The sequence below is a fragment of the Triturus cristatus genome, chromosome 4_2 (assembly GCF_964204655.1).
Source record: "Triturus cristatus chromosome 4_2, aTriCri1.1, whole genome shotgun sequence".
Taxonomy (NCBI): domain Eukaryota; kingdom Metazoa; phylum Chordata; class Amphibia; order Caudata; family Salamandridae; genus Triturus; species Triturus cristatus.
This window is the reverse complement of record NC_140586.1, coordinates 507,087,594-507,102,894: the sequence shown is the minus strand read 5'-3', so window position 1 is coordinate 507,102,894 and position 15,301 is coordinate 507,087,594.

Genomic DNA, 15,301 nt, shown 5'->3' with positions numbered 1-15,301 from the left:
GTGTAAAAAAGGGCACAGCCTGGACCACATCTGTGCAACGCAGCGCAGTGGCGCTTACTGGAAGCACCTGGTGGGCTAGTTGGCCCACAGGGTCCCTCAGGATTGAAGGGAAATTATTTCCCCAACTTAAAACGCGCCACAGGGCGTGTTTTCACACATCCCCTCCCTTCACCACTGTGTAAACTCGCCCTGTGTCCATTTTAATTTGGGAGATTAAGTCCCCTTGAATCCTGAGTGTCCCTTGGGTCCAACTAGCAAACTAGCCCACTAGGTACCTCCAGTAAGCGCCACAGAGCTGCGTTGCAGAGACGTGTAAAAAAGGGCGTGGTCTCTGAACACCTGTCTGCAAGGCAGCTCCCTGGCGCATACTGGAGATACCTGGTGGGCTAGTTGGCCCTCTGGGACCCTCAGTATTGAAGGGGAATTCATTCCCCAAATTACAACTCGCCAGGGGCTGGGCGGCCTCATGGAACAGTGAGCATGGAGCGGCTCACCAATAGTCATCACGACAAGGGAAAACAAATGAGGCCCATTTCTGAGAGCAAGTCATTTATTATGAAGGCAGCAGCACATATTTGCCTTTCCTTAAGCGTTTCGGCAGACGCCTTGGTCACAGGTTGAAAATGATTAAAAAAGCAAAGGCGTTGTGCATACTTAAATACATAAGGGGACATAATGTCACATGTTCGTAAAAAATACAGGTTCCACAATGCATTGTACTGAGTTTAAAATGTTCCATATAAAATGTCAGTAGATCTGTTATTCAGCATGTGCAAAAACGATTCTTTCAAAGTACCTGCATTGTTTCAGTGGCAGTATAACTCATGCGGCCATATGTTTTTTGTTTGTTCCTGCAAATGCTCACAGTCAACGCAAGCCTCCATAAAAAATCATTGTTACTCAGAACGGTCAAAAGCGGGATGTCATCCTCTCCGACTCCCTTCCACACAGTCACCTATTTTCACACTAGTGGCATTTCCTTGGTAGGTGGGGTGACCTGTGACCAAGGCATCTGCCGAAAGGCATAAGGAAAGGGAAATATGTGCTGCTGCCTTCGTAATAAATGACTTGCTCTCAGAAATGGGTCTCAGGAACAAACAAAAAACATATGGCTGCATTTCGGTGCAGGGGGTCTGCAAAATAAAGTACTTTGTGTCTGCTCCTGTGTGTGCTTTCCACTCAGGCATGAGAAGGACATGCCTCTTTGTTGCAATTGACTGCAGCTCACCACCGCGGGAGTGTACACCCGGGGCGGGAGGAGCGGCGGCAGTGACTTTGCTGTTTATGGATATATGTATTTGTTTATATATGCCTCTTGGCGCACTGCTGGTGGGGCAATGAAGTCCTCTTGTGTCCTGAGGACCTCCGGACTAAAGTGGACTTCATCGCCCAAGGAGCAGTGCACCAGGAGGCGCATTTGTAGAGTGGTGTAAAAAGGGGGTCATGGCCTCTGACCACTCTCAGCAATCTAGCTATGTGGGGCTCACTGGAGGTAACAGGAGGGCTAGTTTGCCCCAGGAACCCTCAGGAGGCAAGGGGAATTCATCCCCGAACCACAATCGCGCCAGGAGGTGCATTTGCAGAGTGGTGGAGAAAGGAGGCGTGGCCTGTGTCCACCTCCCTGCAATCCCACTGTGTGGGGCTTACTGGATGTAACAGGTAGGCTTGTTAGCTCCTAAGGGCCCCCAGCAGCGAAGGGCACTTTAATCCTCATCCAAGAGCATGCCAGGGAGCATGTTCACAGAGTGGTGGGCAAAGGGGGTGTGGCCTGCTATGATGTCCTTGGGGGCCAACTACCCCTCCTGTTACTTCCAGTAAGTCCCACACAGTGCGACTGCTAAGAGGTCTTCGGAGGCCAAGCCCCCTCTAACCTCTTCAGCGCTGCGCGGATTCCCGCGCAGTGCTGAAATATTTGAGCGCGGGCGGGGCCATGACGGAACGGTTCCGTCATAAGCACAGCCCAACCGGCGTGCATGACGGAACCGTTCCGTCATCGGCATCGAAGAGGTTATACACCACTCTGCAAACGTGCCTCCTGGCAAACTACTGGTTGGGGGATGAAGTCCACTTTACTCCTGAGTGACTTTGGGGGTGAAGAAGCCCTCCTGGTACCTCTTGTAATTCCGCCGCATCGGAATTCCTGAGAAATCGTCGGAGGCCTGGCCCCCTTTCTCCATCCCTCTGCAAACGCGACTACTAGGTAAGGACGCATTTGCAATGTAATAGGTCTTACATTTACGAAAGTTAGGGCTATTGGCGTTGCAAATGTAAACTTTTTTACTAATGTTTTTGGGAATGGAGTGTATGTACGTTATATGTAGTGAAATTATGTGGTATGTTGTGCAGTGAAATTATGTGGACAGAATGTATGTGGTATTTAGTGTATAGGAATTATGCAGAGTGGGATTATGTTTTATGGAGAGTAATTATGTGGTACAGTAGTCAGTGTAGGGGCGTGGTAACCTCAGGTTTAGTCTTCCTCGTTTCCATTGAAGCTAAACAATAAACTCTACGAGACAAAAAAAGAAGGAACCACTGAGGCGCACTTCTGGTCCTAGTCGAAGGTATGAGCAGGGCCAGTGGAATTATGCGACTGTTCGGCTGCACCTATTTTCGCATAATTAGACATTTTCCGCATTTGCAACATAATCCATAATCTGCTGCATAGTCTGTAGATCTGAGCAAATAAAACCTTGTTTCTAGCTCAAATTGCTCAAACGTTACCAAAAATGCAGCGACAAGTGTTACCGCATGGTGTAAGGCCCTTTGCAAACCTGGAATGGTCACCTGTTACCTATTGCTAAATGTACGTGTCAAATTGGTACTTGCTTCTTTTTGCAACTTTCTTCCTTTTTCTGCAGTACTCTTTCCTCTTTATGCACATCTCTACTGCTTTCTGCACCTCCCTTCTTTCAGCACATCTCTTGTTTTTAACTGCCTCTCTCCTGCTTTTATCTTCTGCACCTCTCTTGCCTCTTTCTGCACCTCACTTTTGCCTCTTTCTGTACTTCGCTTGCCTTTTTCTGCACCTCATTTGCTTCTTTCTATAGTTCCCTTGCTTTTTTCAGCACCTCTTGCGCTTCTTACTGCACCCCTTTTGCCACTTTCTGCACCTGTGTTGCTTCTTTCTGCACTTCTCTTGCTTTTTTCTGTACCTCTATAGCAAATTTCTGCACCCCATTCACTCTTTCTGCACCTCACTTCCCTCTTTCTGCACCTCTGTTGCCTGTTTCTGCAACTCTGTTGCCTCTTTCTGCACTTCTTTTGCCTCTTTCTGCACTTCTCTTGTCTCTTTCTGAATTTCAGTTGTTTCTTTCTGCACTTCTCTTGCCTCTTTCTGTACCTCTCTTCCCTCTTTCTGCACCTCGGTTGCTTTTTCTGCACTTTTCTTTTGCTTCTTTCTGCACCTCTATTGCTTTTTGTGCACCCCTCTTGCCTCTTTTGGTACCCCTCTTCCCTCTTTCTGAACCTATCCTGCCTCTTTCTGTACCTCTCTTGCATCTTTCTGCAGTTTTCTTGGCTCTTTATACACCTCTTTTGCATCTTTCTGCACTTCTGTTGCCTCTTTCTGCACCCCTCTTGCCTCTTTCTGCACCTCCGTTGGTTCTTTCTGCACTTCACCTGCTTCTTTCTGCATCTCTCTTACTTCTTTCTGTACCCCTCTTGCCTCTTTCTGTACCCGTTGTTACTCTTTCTGCACCTCTCTTGCCTGTTTCTGCAACTCTCTTGCCTCTTTCTGCAGTTCTCTTTCCTCCTTCTGCACCTCTGTTGCTGCTTTCAGCACTTCTCTTGGCTATTTCTGTACCCCGCTTGCCTGTTTCTGCACCTCACTTGCCTCTTTCTGTACCTCTCTTGCCTCTTTCAACATTTTCCTGACTCTTTCTGCACCACACGTGCCTCTTTCTGTATTTCTCTTGCATGTTTCTCACCTCTCTTGCCTCTATCTGCACCTCTCTTGCCTCTTTTGTCACCTCACTTGCTTCTTTATTCACCCCTCTTGCCTCTTTCTATACTCCTCTTCCCACTTTCTGTACCTCTCTCACCTCTTTCTGCACCCCTTTCCCTCTTTCTTCCCCCATCCTGGCTGCTTCGGCACCTCACTTGCCTCTTTCTGCACTTCTCTTGCCTCTTTTTATACCTCTGTTGCTTCTTTCAGCACAGTTTTTGCCTCTTTCTGCACCCCTCATGCCCCTTTCTGCACCTCTGTTGCTGCTTTCTGTACTTCTCTTGCTTCTTTCTGTACCACTCTTGCTTCTTTTGGCACCCCTCTTGCCTCTTTCTGCACCCTTCTTCCCTCTTTCTGCACCTGTCTTGCCTCTTTTTGCAGTTCTCTTATATATATATATATATAATATATATATATTATATATATATATATATATATATATATATATATATATATATATATATATATATATATATATATATATATATATATATATATATATATATATATATATATATATATTACCTACTGGCGGTCGTAGTTATAGTTAAGACCACGTTTCCATAGGAAATCCGCAACATTCTATTTTGAATAACTTTGGCGCCGGTCGACGAATCCTCGCGAATTTTTCAAAATAGGTGGGGCGTTGAGCTCCGCTCCTACCCTGAAAGTCTCGGGGGGATTCGTGAAGCGGGGGCTGAGATAAAAGGGGGGTCCCAAAACGCGTTTTTCCCATGCATTTTTCCATAGGACCTTTAGACAGAGCTACAGCCTGAACGGCTGAACAGAATTACTTGAAATTTGGCAGAGAGGTAGTCCTCAGGTCAAGGAAGTGCCTTTTGTAGGTTTGGTGTAAATCTGTTCAGTAGATTCTGAGAAAATAGCCTTTAAATCAATAAATATATCTGAGCCAGCTTACGGTGCGCTTACGGTGCGCTTACCGTACGCGTACGGTGGCGTGCGCGAGCGCGATTTTGATTGGCTCTTAGCTCTTAGATAACATTTGAATCGGTCGAAACCAGGAAGCGGCGGCCGCCATTTTCTCTCTCGCTCCCTGAGTTGGGCAGCAAAAACGAACCCCAAAAATGTGTAAAGAGGCAGTTTCATGAGATCCTAACCACCCAGCATTGATACAGGGGTCCCCAAACAACCCCCAAACCCCCAAAAAAATATTTTTTTTTTTCGGAAAATCGCCGATTACGCTTACCGTACGCGTACGGTAAAAATTTTAAAAAAAAAAAATTATCCACATTCTCCCCACCCCGTGTGCAAATGGAGCCCGAAGGGCACCATTTGTGCATGGCATATTACAGCTATGAATTTAACCAAGAATACATTTCACAAAGATGCGCATAATATGCCCCCCATGTTCGCACGGTGCGCGAAGCGCATCGTGCGTACATGGCCCATCCCGCTTAACGTGGGCACGCGGTGCGCGCAGCGCACCGCGTGACCACCGTGCGTGCACGGCACTAACTGCGTAAAGTGGGCGCACGGTGCGCGAAGCGCACCGTGCGCGCACGGAACGAACTGCGTTAACTGGGCGCGCACGCCACGAATGGCGTAAAGTAACTTAGCATTTAAAAAAACGTACAAATTCACTGAAAAAACCATAGGTTTCACACACGTTATAGTTAGGAATTAGCATTTAAAAAACCTTGCAAATTCACTGAAAAAACCATAGGTTTCACACATGTTATAGTTAGCTGTACATTTCACTCGTAAAAAACCAATGAAATTCCCGCGTTATAGTTAGTGCAGGCAACTATAACTCACGCGGCCGCAATCTTCTGCTGATGACATATGTGTCTTTATGAAAAAAAAATATTTGTTATATATGTATAGCTAAAATTTAATGGAAGAAGACATGGGCAAATAAGTGTCGAAATACAGTATTAGCATCAGCAGAGGATTGCGGTCGCGTGAGTTATAGTTGCCTGCTCTAACTATAACGCGGGAATTTCATTGGTTTTTTACGAGTGAAATGTACAGCTAACTATAACATGTGTGAAACCTATGGTTTTTTCAGTGAATTTGCAAGGTTTTTTAAATGCTAATTCCTAACTATAACGTGTGTGAAACCTATGGTTTTTTCAGTGAATATATATATATATATTACCTACTGGCGGTCGCCAGTAGGTAGTTATAGTTAGGACCACGTTTCCATAGGAAATCCGCAACATTCTATTTTGAATACCTTTGGCGCCGGTCGACGAATCCTCGCGAATTTTTCAAAATAGGTGGGGCGCTACGCTCCGCTCCAACCCTGAAAGTCTCGGGGGGATTCGTCAAGCGGGGGCTGAGATAAAAGGGGGGTCCCAAAACGCGTTTTTCCCATGCATTTTTCCATAGGACCTTTAGACAGGGCTACAGCCCGAACGGCTGAACAGAATTACTAGAAATTTGGCAGAGAGGTAGTCCTCAGGTCAAGGAAGTGCCTTTTGTAGGTTTGGTGTAAATCTGTTCAGTAGATTCTGAGAAAATAGCCTTTAAATCAATATATATATCTGAGCCAGCTTACGGTGCGCTTACGGTACGCTTACCGTACGCGTACGGTGGCGTGCGCGAGCGCGATTCTGATTGGCTCTTAGATCTTAGTAAACATTCGAATCGGCCGAAACCAGGAAGCCTGCACCTCACATGCCGCTTGTCCCCACATCCAAATGTCCGCTTTTATAATTACAACCTCCGGTGGCTCATTTTTATATTGCATTCTGGGGCATGTGGTTCCAACCGGCAGTCTTTTTATAATTCCCTCCAGTGGGCGGTGCTTTTTTTGCTGTTTGCATGGATCACTCTGCTTGATTAATTATTCCCAATAATCCGCATTCATTACCCCGCATCCGAGCCCAGTTTTCAAGGCTGGAACGGGTCCAATACCGAAGCCGGTCTTTGGCGGCACCTCATTGCCCTAGTACGTTTTCACGAGCAACAAAACCGGTCCAAGATGGGCAATGGTGGCGCTCTTGTTGGTGGTGCGTCGCTCCTCGGCAGGACCAAGCCGAAAACACATCAACACAGTTCTCCCCACATGGAAAGAAGGTGAGCCGCACTCGTAATTTGCCGGATTTCAATTTAATTCATTATTTATGAAAACAGCATGGCAGTCCTGACGCGTTTCAGTCTATCATAGACCTTTCTCAAAGGTAAGCCTGCACCTCACATGCCGCTTGTCCCCACATCCAAATGTCCGCTTTTATAATTACAACCTCCGGTGGCTCATTTTTATATTGCATTCTGGGGCATGTGGTTCCAACCGGCAGTCTTTTTATGATTCCCTCCAGTGGGCGGTGCTTTTTTTGCTGTTTGCATGGATCACTCTGCTTGATTAATTATTCCCAATAATCCGCATTCATTACCCCGCATCCGAGCCCAGTTTTCAAGGCTGGAACGGGTCCAATACCGAAGCCGGTCTTCGGCGGCACCTCATTGCCCTAGTACGTTTTCACGAGCAACAAAACCGGTCCAAGATGGGCAATGGTGGCGCTCTTGTTGGTGGTGCGTCGCTCCTCGGCAGGACCAAGCCGAAAACACATCAACACAGTTCTCCCCACATGGAAAGAAGGTGAGCCGCACTCGTAATTTGCCGGATTTCAATTTAATTCATTATTTATGAAAACAGCATGGCAGTCCTGACGCGTTTCAGTCTATCATAGACCTTTCTCAAAGGTAAGCCTGCACCTCAAATGCCGCTTGTCCCCACATCCAAATGTCCGCTTTTATAATTACAACCCCCGGTGGCTCATTTTTATATTGCATTCTGGGGCATGTGGTTCCAACCGGCAGTCTTTTTATAATTCCCTCCAGTGGGCGGTGCTTTTTTTGCTGTTTGCATGGATCAATCTGCTTGATTAATTATTCCCAATAATCCACATTCATTACCCCGCATCCGAGCCCAGTTTTCAAGGCTGGAACGGGTCCAATACCGAAGCCGGTCTTCGGCGGCACCTCATTGCCCTAGTACGTTTTCACGAGCAACAAAACCGGTCCAAGATGGGCAATGGTGGCGCTCTTGTTGGTGGTGCGTCGCTCCTCGGCAGGACCAAGCCAAAAACACATCAACACAGTTCTCCCCACATGGAAAGAAGGTGAGCCACACTCGTAATTTGCCGGATTTCAATTTAATTCATTATTTATGAAAACAGCATGGCAGTCCTGACGCGTTTCAGTCTATCATAGACCTTTCTCAAAGGTAAGCCTGCACCTCACATTGCCGCTTGTCCCCACATCCAAATGTCCGCTTTTATAATTACAACCTCCGGTGGCTCATTTTTATATTGTATTCTGGGGCATGTGGTTCCAACCGGCAGTCTTTTTATAATTCCCTCCAGTGGGCGGTGCTTTTTTTGCTGTTTGCATGGATCACTCTGCTTGATTAATTATTCCCAATAATCCGCATTCATTACCCCGCATCCGAGCCCAGTTTTCAAGGCTGGAACGGGTCCAATACTGAAGCCGGTCTTCGGCGGCACCTCATTGCCCTAGTACGTTTTCACGAGCAACAAAACCGGTCCAAGATGGGCAATGGTGGCGCTCTTGTTGGTGGTGCGTCGCTCCTCGGCAGGACCAAGCCGAAAACACATCAACACAGTTCTCCCCACATGGAAAGAAGGTTAGCCGCACTCGTAATTTGCCGGATTTCAATTTAATTCATTATTTATGAAAACAGCATGGCAGTCCTGACGCGTTTCAGTCTATCATAGACCTTTCTCAAAGGTAAGCCTGCACCTCACATGCCGCTTGTCCCCACATCCAAATGTCCGCTTTTATAATTACAACCTCCGGTGGCTCATTTTTATATTGCATTCTGGGGCATGTGGTTCCAACCGGCAGTCTTTTTATAATTCCCTCCAGTGGGCGGTGCTTTTTTTGCTGTTTGCATGGATCACTCTGCTTGATTAATTATTCCCAATAATCCGCATTCATTACCCCGCATCCGAGCCCAGTTTTCAAGGCTGGAACGGGTCCAATACCGAAGACGGTCTTCGGCGGCACCTCATTGCCCTAGTACGTTTTCACGAGCAACAAAACCGGTCCAAGATGGGCAATGGTGGCGCTCTTGTTGGTGGTGCGTCGCTCCTCGGCAGGACCAAGCCGAAAACACATCAACACAGTTCTCCCCACATGGAGAGAAGGTGAGCCACACTCGTAATTTGCCGGATTTCAATTTAATTCATTATTTATGAAAACAGCATGGCAGTCCTGACGCGTTTCAGTCTATCATAGACCTTTCTCAAAGGTAAGCCTGCACCTCACATGCCGCTTGTCCCCACATCCAAATGTCCGCTTTTATAATTACAACCTCCGGTGGCTCATTTTTATATTGTATTCTGGGGCATGTGGTTCCAACCGGCAGTCTTTTTATAATTCCCTCCAGTGGGCGGTGCTTTTTTTGCTGTTTGCATGGATCACTCTGCTTGATTAAATATTCCCAATAATCCGCATTCATTACCCCACATCTGAGCCCAGTTTTCAAGGCTGGAACGGGTCCAATACCGAAGCCGGTCTTCGGCGGCACCTCATTGCCCTAGTACGTTTTCACGAGCAACAAAACCGGTCCAAGATGGGTAATGGTGGCGCTCTTGTTGGTGGTGCGTCGCTCCTATATATATGTTAATCCCCTCCTTACATTTGGAGGATCAGGACTTTTGTTACATATACATATATATATATATATATATATATATATATACATACATAAATATATATATCAACTACAACGTACAGAGGCAAACCTTTATCAAAAGCTAAGCATATTTTCCAAGAAAAACTCCTCTCAGTATGTCAAACGACGCACGTAGAGCCCGTGAGCTTGCCGCAGATGATATTTTCTCAGACGCCCTGGAAAATGAGGTTGCAACGGGCGGAAACGAAAATTGCACAAACACAGGGACTGAAATTACAGTTCTAAAAGAATCCTTCAGGCTCTTGGAGAAATATAAAAAGCAAGAGCAGGCCAAATGGTGGGAAGCACGCTCACTCAAAAGATACTTGGATGTGGGGCGAGTACCAAGAGGGCTTCGCATTATGTTGGCCCCTAGTTATGAGACGCCAAACCCCTTGATGATGGCGGAATGGGGGCAATGTAACCTTGAGTCATCCAAACGTCTCATGCAGATTTTGGTAAAATATGCGGAGATAGATGGGGCAGATTTACAAATCAAAATTGATGCCCTGGAAACCAAGATACAACAGCAGAGCGATGAAGCCCACCAGGATCAGATTATCAAATGGAGGAAAGACATGACCACAAGACTAACCAAAGAAGAGGACAAAATCAAAACACGTAAAACGTACAAATTTAGAAGGGACCGGGATGACTATCTACATGGTCAAATCTTTACTTTTGCGCGCCGATACGACTCACTCAGAGCAGCAACAGCAAAAAAACGAGCTCAAGCTTCTAAAGAGGTGCCAAGTCGTCAACAATAAAATGAGATATCTCCAGTATCTAGCTCGGCACCAGAGAGTGAATCGGAAAATGAATGCGCCAACAGAACAACTGGAGTGAAACTGACGTTGGGGGAAGAATTGGATGTCCTAAAACAGAGCAGGAGGGACACCTTGAGGCCCCGTCAACAAGAAGCACAAGCCAAACCAGCAGCCAGAGGAGACGGGGGAGACGCAAGGCCCGCAAACAATGTAGAACAAAGGAAGCGGGGCAGAGGCAGAGGCAGAGGTCGGAGGTTTTAGAATTGAAAGATGGACAAAAAACATCCACCGGCCATGCACCAGAAAAGGAAAAAACTAAATCCATCATCAATCTGAGTGCAGTTGAACTGACAGTAGCAGAGGAACAACTGCTATGTCTAGGGCTAAGTTTTTGCCCTGAATCAAACTTTCAATACACGAAAACAAGAGCCGATATATATCAATTTATCCGTAAATTAAAGCTCAAGAAATTCCATCTACAAAGAGCTAATTCGGATCCAGCTCTGCAAATAACCAATGAGAAAGACCCCCCTGGACTGAAAATCTCAGACTTGGGTTTGTTACAAGACATGTGCCAACTGGCTTCAGGTGAAAATAGTAACACACAGGAAGCATCAACTTTCATTGGCCAGAAGAAAGTGGAAACCCATTTCAAACCCAAATCAAAGTTCGTCCCTCTATCTGCCAATGATGGTTTGGACGCATTCAATGAGCATGTGGTTGGGCAGATTAAAAGATTGACTTTTGCAGTAACCAGACAAAAGAAAAAATATTCGAATACCGAAAGAAAATACCACCAACTGATGGAGAAGCTACGCAAAGAGGACCTGATAATAAGGAACTCGGACAAAGGTGGCAACATTGTTCTTTGGCCAGTAACAATTTATTTGAAGGAAGCTCACAGGCAGTTAGATGACATTCAGTGTTACAGGAAAAGTAACCTTGTGAAATTCAAAGCTATGCAAGACAAACTATTTCAGAGTCTATTGGCTTGGAAGGGCTTAGGACTGCTAAGTTGGGATGAGTACAAATTTATCAAAAAGGAATATCCACTTGTACCATATATTTATTTTATACCCAAAGTCCACAAGAGTTTAACAGCCCCTCCTGGAAGGCCCATTATTTCAGCGTGCAATGGACCCCTTGAAAATCTCTCACAATATATAGATTTCTTTCTCCAGACCCACATGAAAAACCTTGATTCCTATGTACAAGACACCAGCGATTTTTTGAATAAAATCAAGGATCTGGTATGGAGCTCTGAACTCTTGTTAGTGACACTGGATGTGACTTCCTTATATACTTGTATTAAGCATATGGATGGCCTAAGAGCAGTGGAGTACTTTTTAAACAGAAGACCAATGGAACACACTGAACATACACGAATGTTACTTAGTATGTTAACTTTCTGTTTGGAAAACAATTATTTTTTGTTCAATGATCAATTTTATCAGCAAGTACAAGGCGTGGCTATGGGGGCGAGCTTTTCCCCCAGCTATGCCTGTTTATTTATGGGCTGGTGGGAAGAGCTGGTCCTCCATCGTGATTATGATCAAGTTTGCAAAAATAACATAGTCTCCTGGTGGCGTTTTATAGATGATTTATTTGTTATCTGGAGAGGTTCTGAGGAGGGAGTTTTACATTTTGTAGAAAATATCAATCACAATGAATTTAACTTAAATTTTACATCTAATATTAGTAAAAGCTCGGTGACGTTTTTAGATGTTGAAATTTTAGTTAACAATAATGTATTAACAACTACCCTTTTTAGGAAACCGACCGCTGGCAATACACTGTTACATGCCACAAGTGCTCACCCCAAACATCTTATAAATAGTATCCCATATGGGGAGATGCTTAGAATTAGGCGCATATGCAGTGACCCAGCAGACATGAAGACTAAACAAATGGAAAGTCAGGCACGGTTTTTATATAGAGGATACAGCCCTAAAGTTATCAAAGCGGCCATAACTAAAGCAAATCTTCAGCCCCGAGACAAACTTCTCCAATACAAGACCAAAACAGTTACTGACAAAGTGGAACCAGTCCGTTTAATTTTTACCTATTCAAAACAGGAGAAACAATTGAGAAATATTGTTAGACGGAACTGGCACTTTGTCAGAGATGACCCAGTGATAGGTGAATTGATGCCACACAATCCAGCAATAGCCTTCAGAAAGTCTACCAGTATGGGCAATGTCCTATCGAGAAATAGCCAGGAGCTATGTAAAAAGGAGAGCTGGCTCACAGCAAGGAAAGGATTTTATAAGTGCACAAGTTGCAGAGCCTGCCAATTTGGTGTAAATACCAAAAAATACAGGACATTTTTCTCCAATAATGATAGAGAAATAAAGCAACATCTAACCTGTAAAACGGAATTTTGTGTATATGTCCTTGAATGTGACTGCCATCTTAAATACATTGGCAGCACAAAGTTGGCAGTCCATAAGCGAATCCTCCAACATCTCAGGGCAATAACAAATAAAGATCAGAATTACCCGGTCGCTAGACATTTTGAAGCTACGCACAACAGTGACCCGCGATTTCTTCACTATTTTGCCATTGAGTCCATCCCTACAACAAAAAGAGGAGGGGATAGGGAGGCTACCCTCCGTAGGCTTGAGACCAATTACATACTGGAGTTCAATAGTAAGTGGCCGGGTGGTTTGAACACGACTGAAGATCTTTACACGCTACTCTAATATCCATTAGGAAATAGAGGGTGCCCTATACCATATGGCTATCTGTACTGTATTTGGATATATGTATGTGGACGCTGGCTTTTTACAATCAATTTTAAAGGAATTTCATGGGTAGTTTTATCTATGTTTGTTTTTTTATATTGATTGTTTTAACTGCGTCACCAAGCTGGTTTTATTGGACCAATTTTAATACAGCATGGTCGATTGGTATTTCACCAGATCCTCCACAGACAAATTATAATGCATATATGATATCCCTCCACAAAGTATTCTCTTCTAATTTCATGTCCCTGATTGTTTGTTGCAATGTTACTGATTTCTTGGTTTTAATTGTACCATAGTATATCTATTTTTTAGTATTATGTATACTTTAAAAGGATGTAACTATAGCACTTTATTTCGGTGAGCACTTTATAAAAGAAAAAAGGTAAAATTTTGTTAGCGTAATTATGCAATGAATCAACTTAAGTGTAATTTTAGACGATGAATGATATTCTCATTATACAGTTGCCACAAGATAACTCACTTTGACATGCATATTCGTGTGCAAGTACTAATGCATTTAGGCTTTAACTTTGTGAGTTACACCACTGGCATACATGCGTATTATACAATTAAGAATGTTTTCCTCTCAAATTATAATATGATCAAGGATGGTCGACTTACAGTGATGTAAAGTAAGGAAAACATAGTATGTCTTCTATGTCTATTGTTGATCCATGCACTTGCACTTTAAAAGCGGGTTTATCAGTGACGTGCGATCAGGTGATCAAGGCCGCTTGGACGGCCGAAACGCGTCCTGACACATGAGGAGTGAAAAATAAAAAATAATGCTGCACAAGTGGGTCTGTACTAGTGATTTCCGTGCGAAAACGGAAGTGTGTCACAAGCTGCTGTAAAATAAATATATATATATGTAACAAAAGTCCTGATCCTCCAAATGTAAGGAGGGGATTAACCGCAGGTCTGGACCACGAACAGGCATTCACTCCAACAAAATCCACGTAGGCGGGTTTATGGATACAGAGCAGGATTTATTGTTCAGTAATTAATGCAGACAAGTGTCCGCCTCATATATATATACACACATACACAAAGGAATGCTGAGGCCAATTCCCGGAACAACTGCAAAGTTTGTCTTAATAATGTATATACAATCCTGACGCGTTTCAGCAACACTGCCTTAATCATAGGTATGGAGGTAACAGAACACAGATGCATTCATATCCATGTTCTCACGTGACCATGGAGCATAGTGCATGCAAGTCCCACAACGCATCAGTATTGACATCGAGAAACTCCCTATGTTGTAGTGCCCTTTCAAATGTTGCTTAATAGCGTATTTTGACCACAATTGTAATAGTTCATTTTGCTTCAGTGCATCAAAAATTAAAGTTTAATGTGCAAATATATATATTATAAAATCCATTCTTCACTGACCTCACTTTTTTGTCCAGCTGCCACATTGTAAGTATTGTCTTGTAAACGAGAAGGATTCTGGAGTTGCCAGGAAGAGGTAAAAACCTCTCTTCTCCCTTTCTCACCTTGAAGACACGCACTGACAGGCTGAATCCTCTTTTCGCATGCGGAGAAAAGCGGGTCATTCCCCCCTATATGATGTCAATACTGATGCATTGTGGGACTTGCAACCACATTGTTAAAAGAAACATTGCAGTTGTTCTGTAAATTGGCCTTAGCATTACCAACAGTCAAGAAATAGGGAGACCTACTCAAGACAGGCAGGGACCCACACTTCAAAACAGAGATTTCAAATACATGAACCTTCATTTTCATTCCCTATAAAATCCATCAGTGTCTTTCTGCAAATCAGGTGACTTGCTGTGTTTTCCTTGTCTTTTACCGGGTTGGGTGCAGTCACTGGGTTAATTTGTTGACTTCTTCATCTATTCCAAAGTATTTTGTAACTTGGGTACTAAACTGTGCTGTATGAATTCCTCCTGAACTCCGAGGGGACTCCTTGTTCGACTCTAGAGCCCTGAAGGCAATATCACACCTCGTGTTCACCCTCACCAACCAGTGTTTCACTGGGGCATCCCTTTTTGAAACCTGGTGGGAGTTGGATTGGTTAAATCACATGTACAAAAAGCTATTTTGGCTGGAGTAGCAGTCATTCACACATTTCAGAGAAGTCTGTGCTTCTGACAGATTGGTAGTCATGATTCAGAGTCATTCAATGGAATTGCAAGACTGGATGTATTTG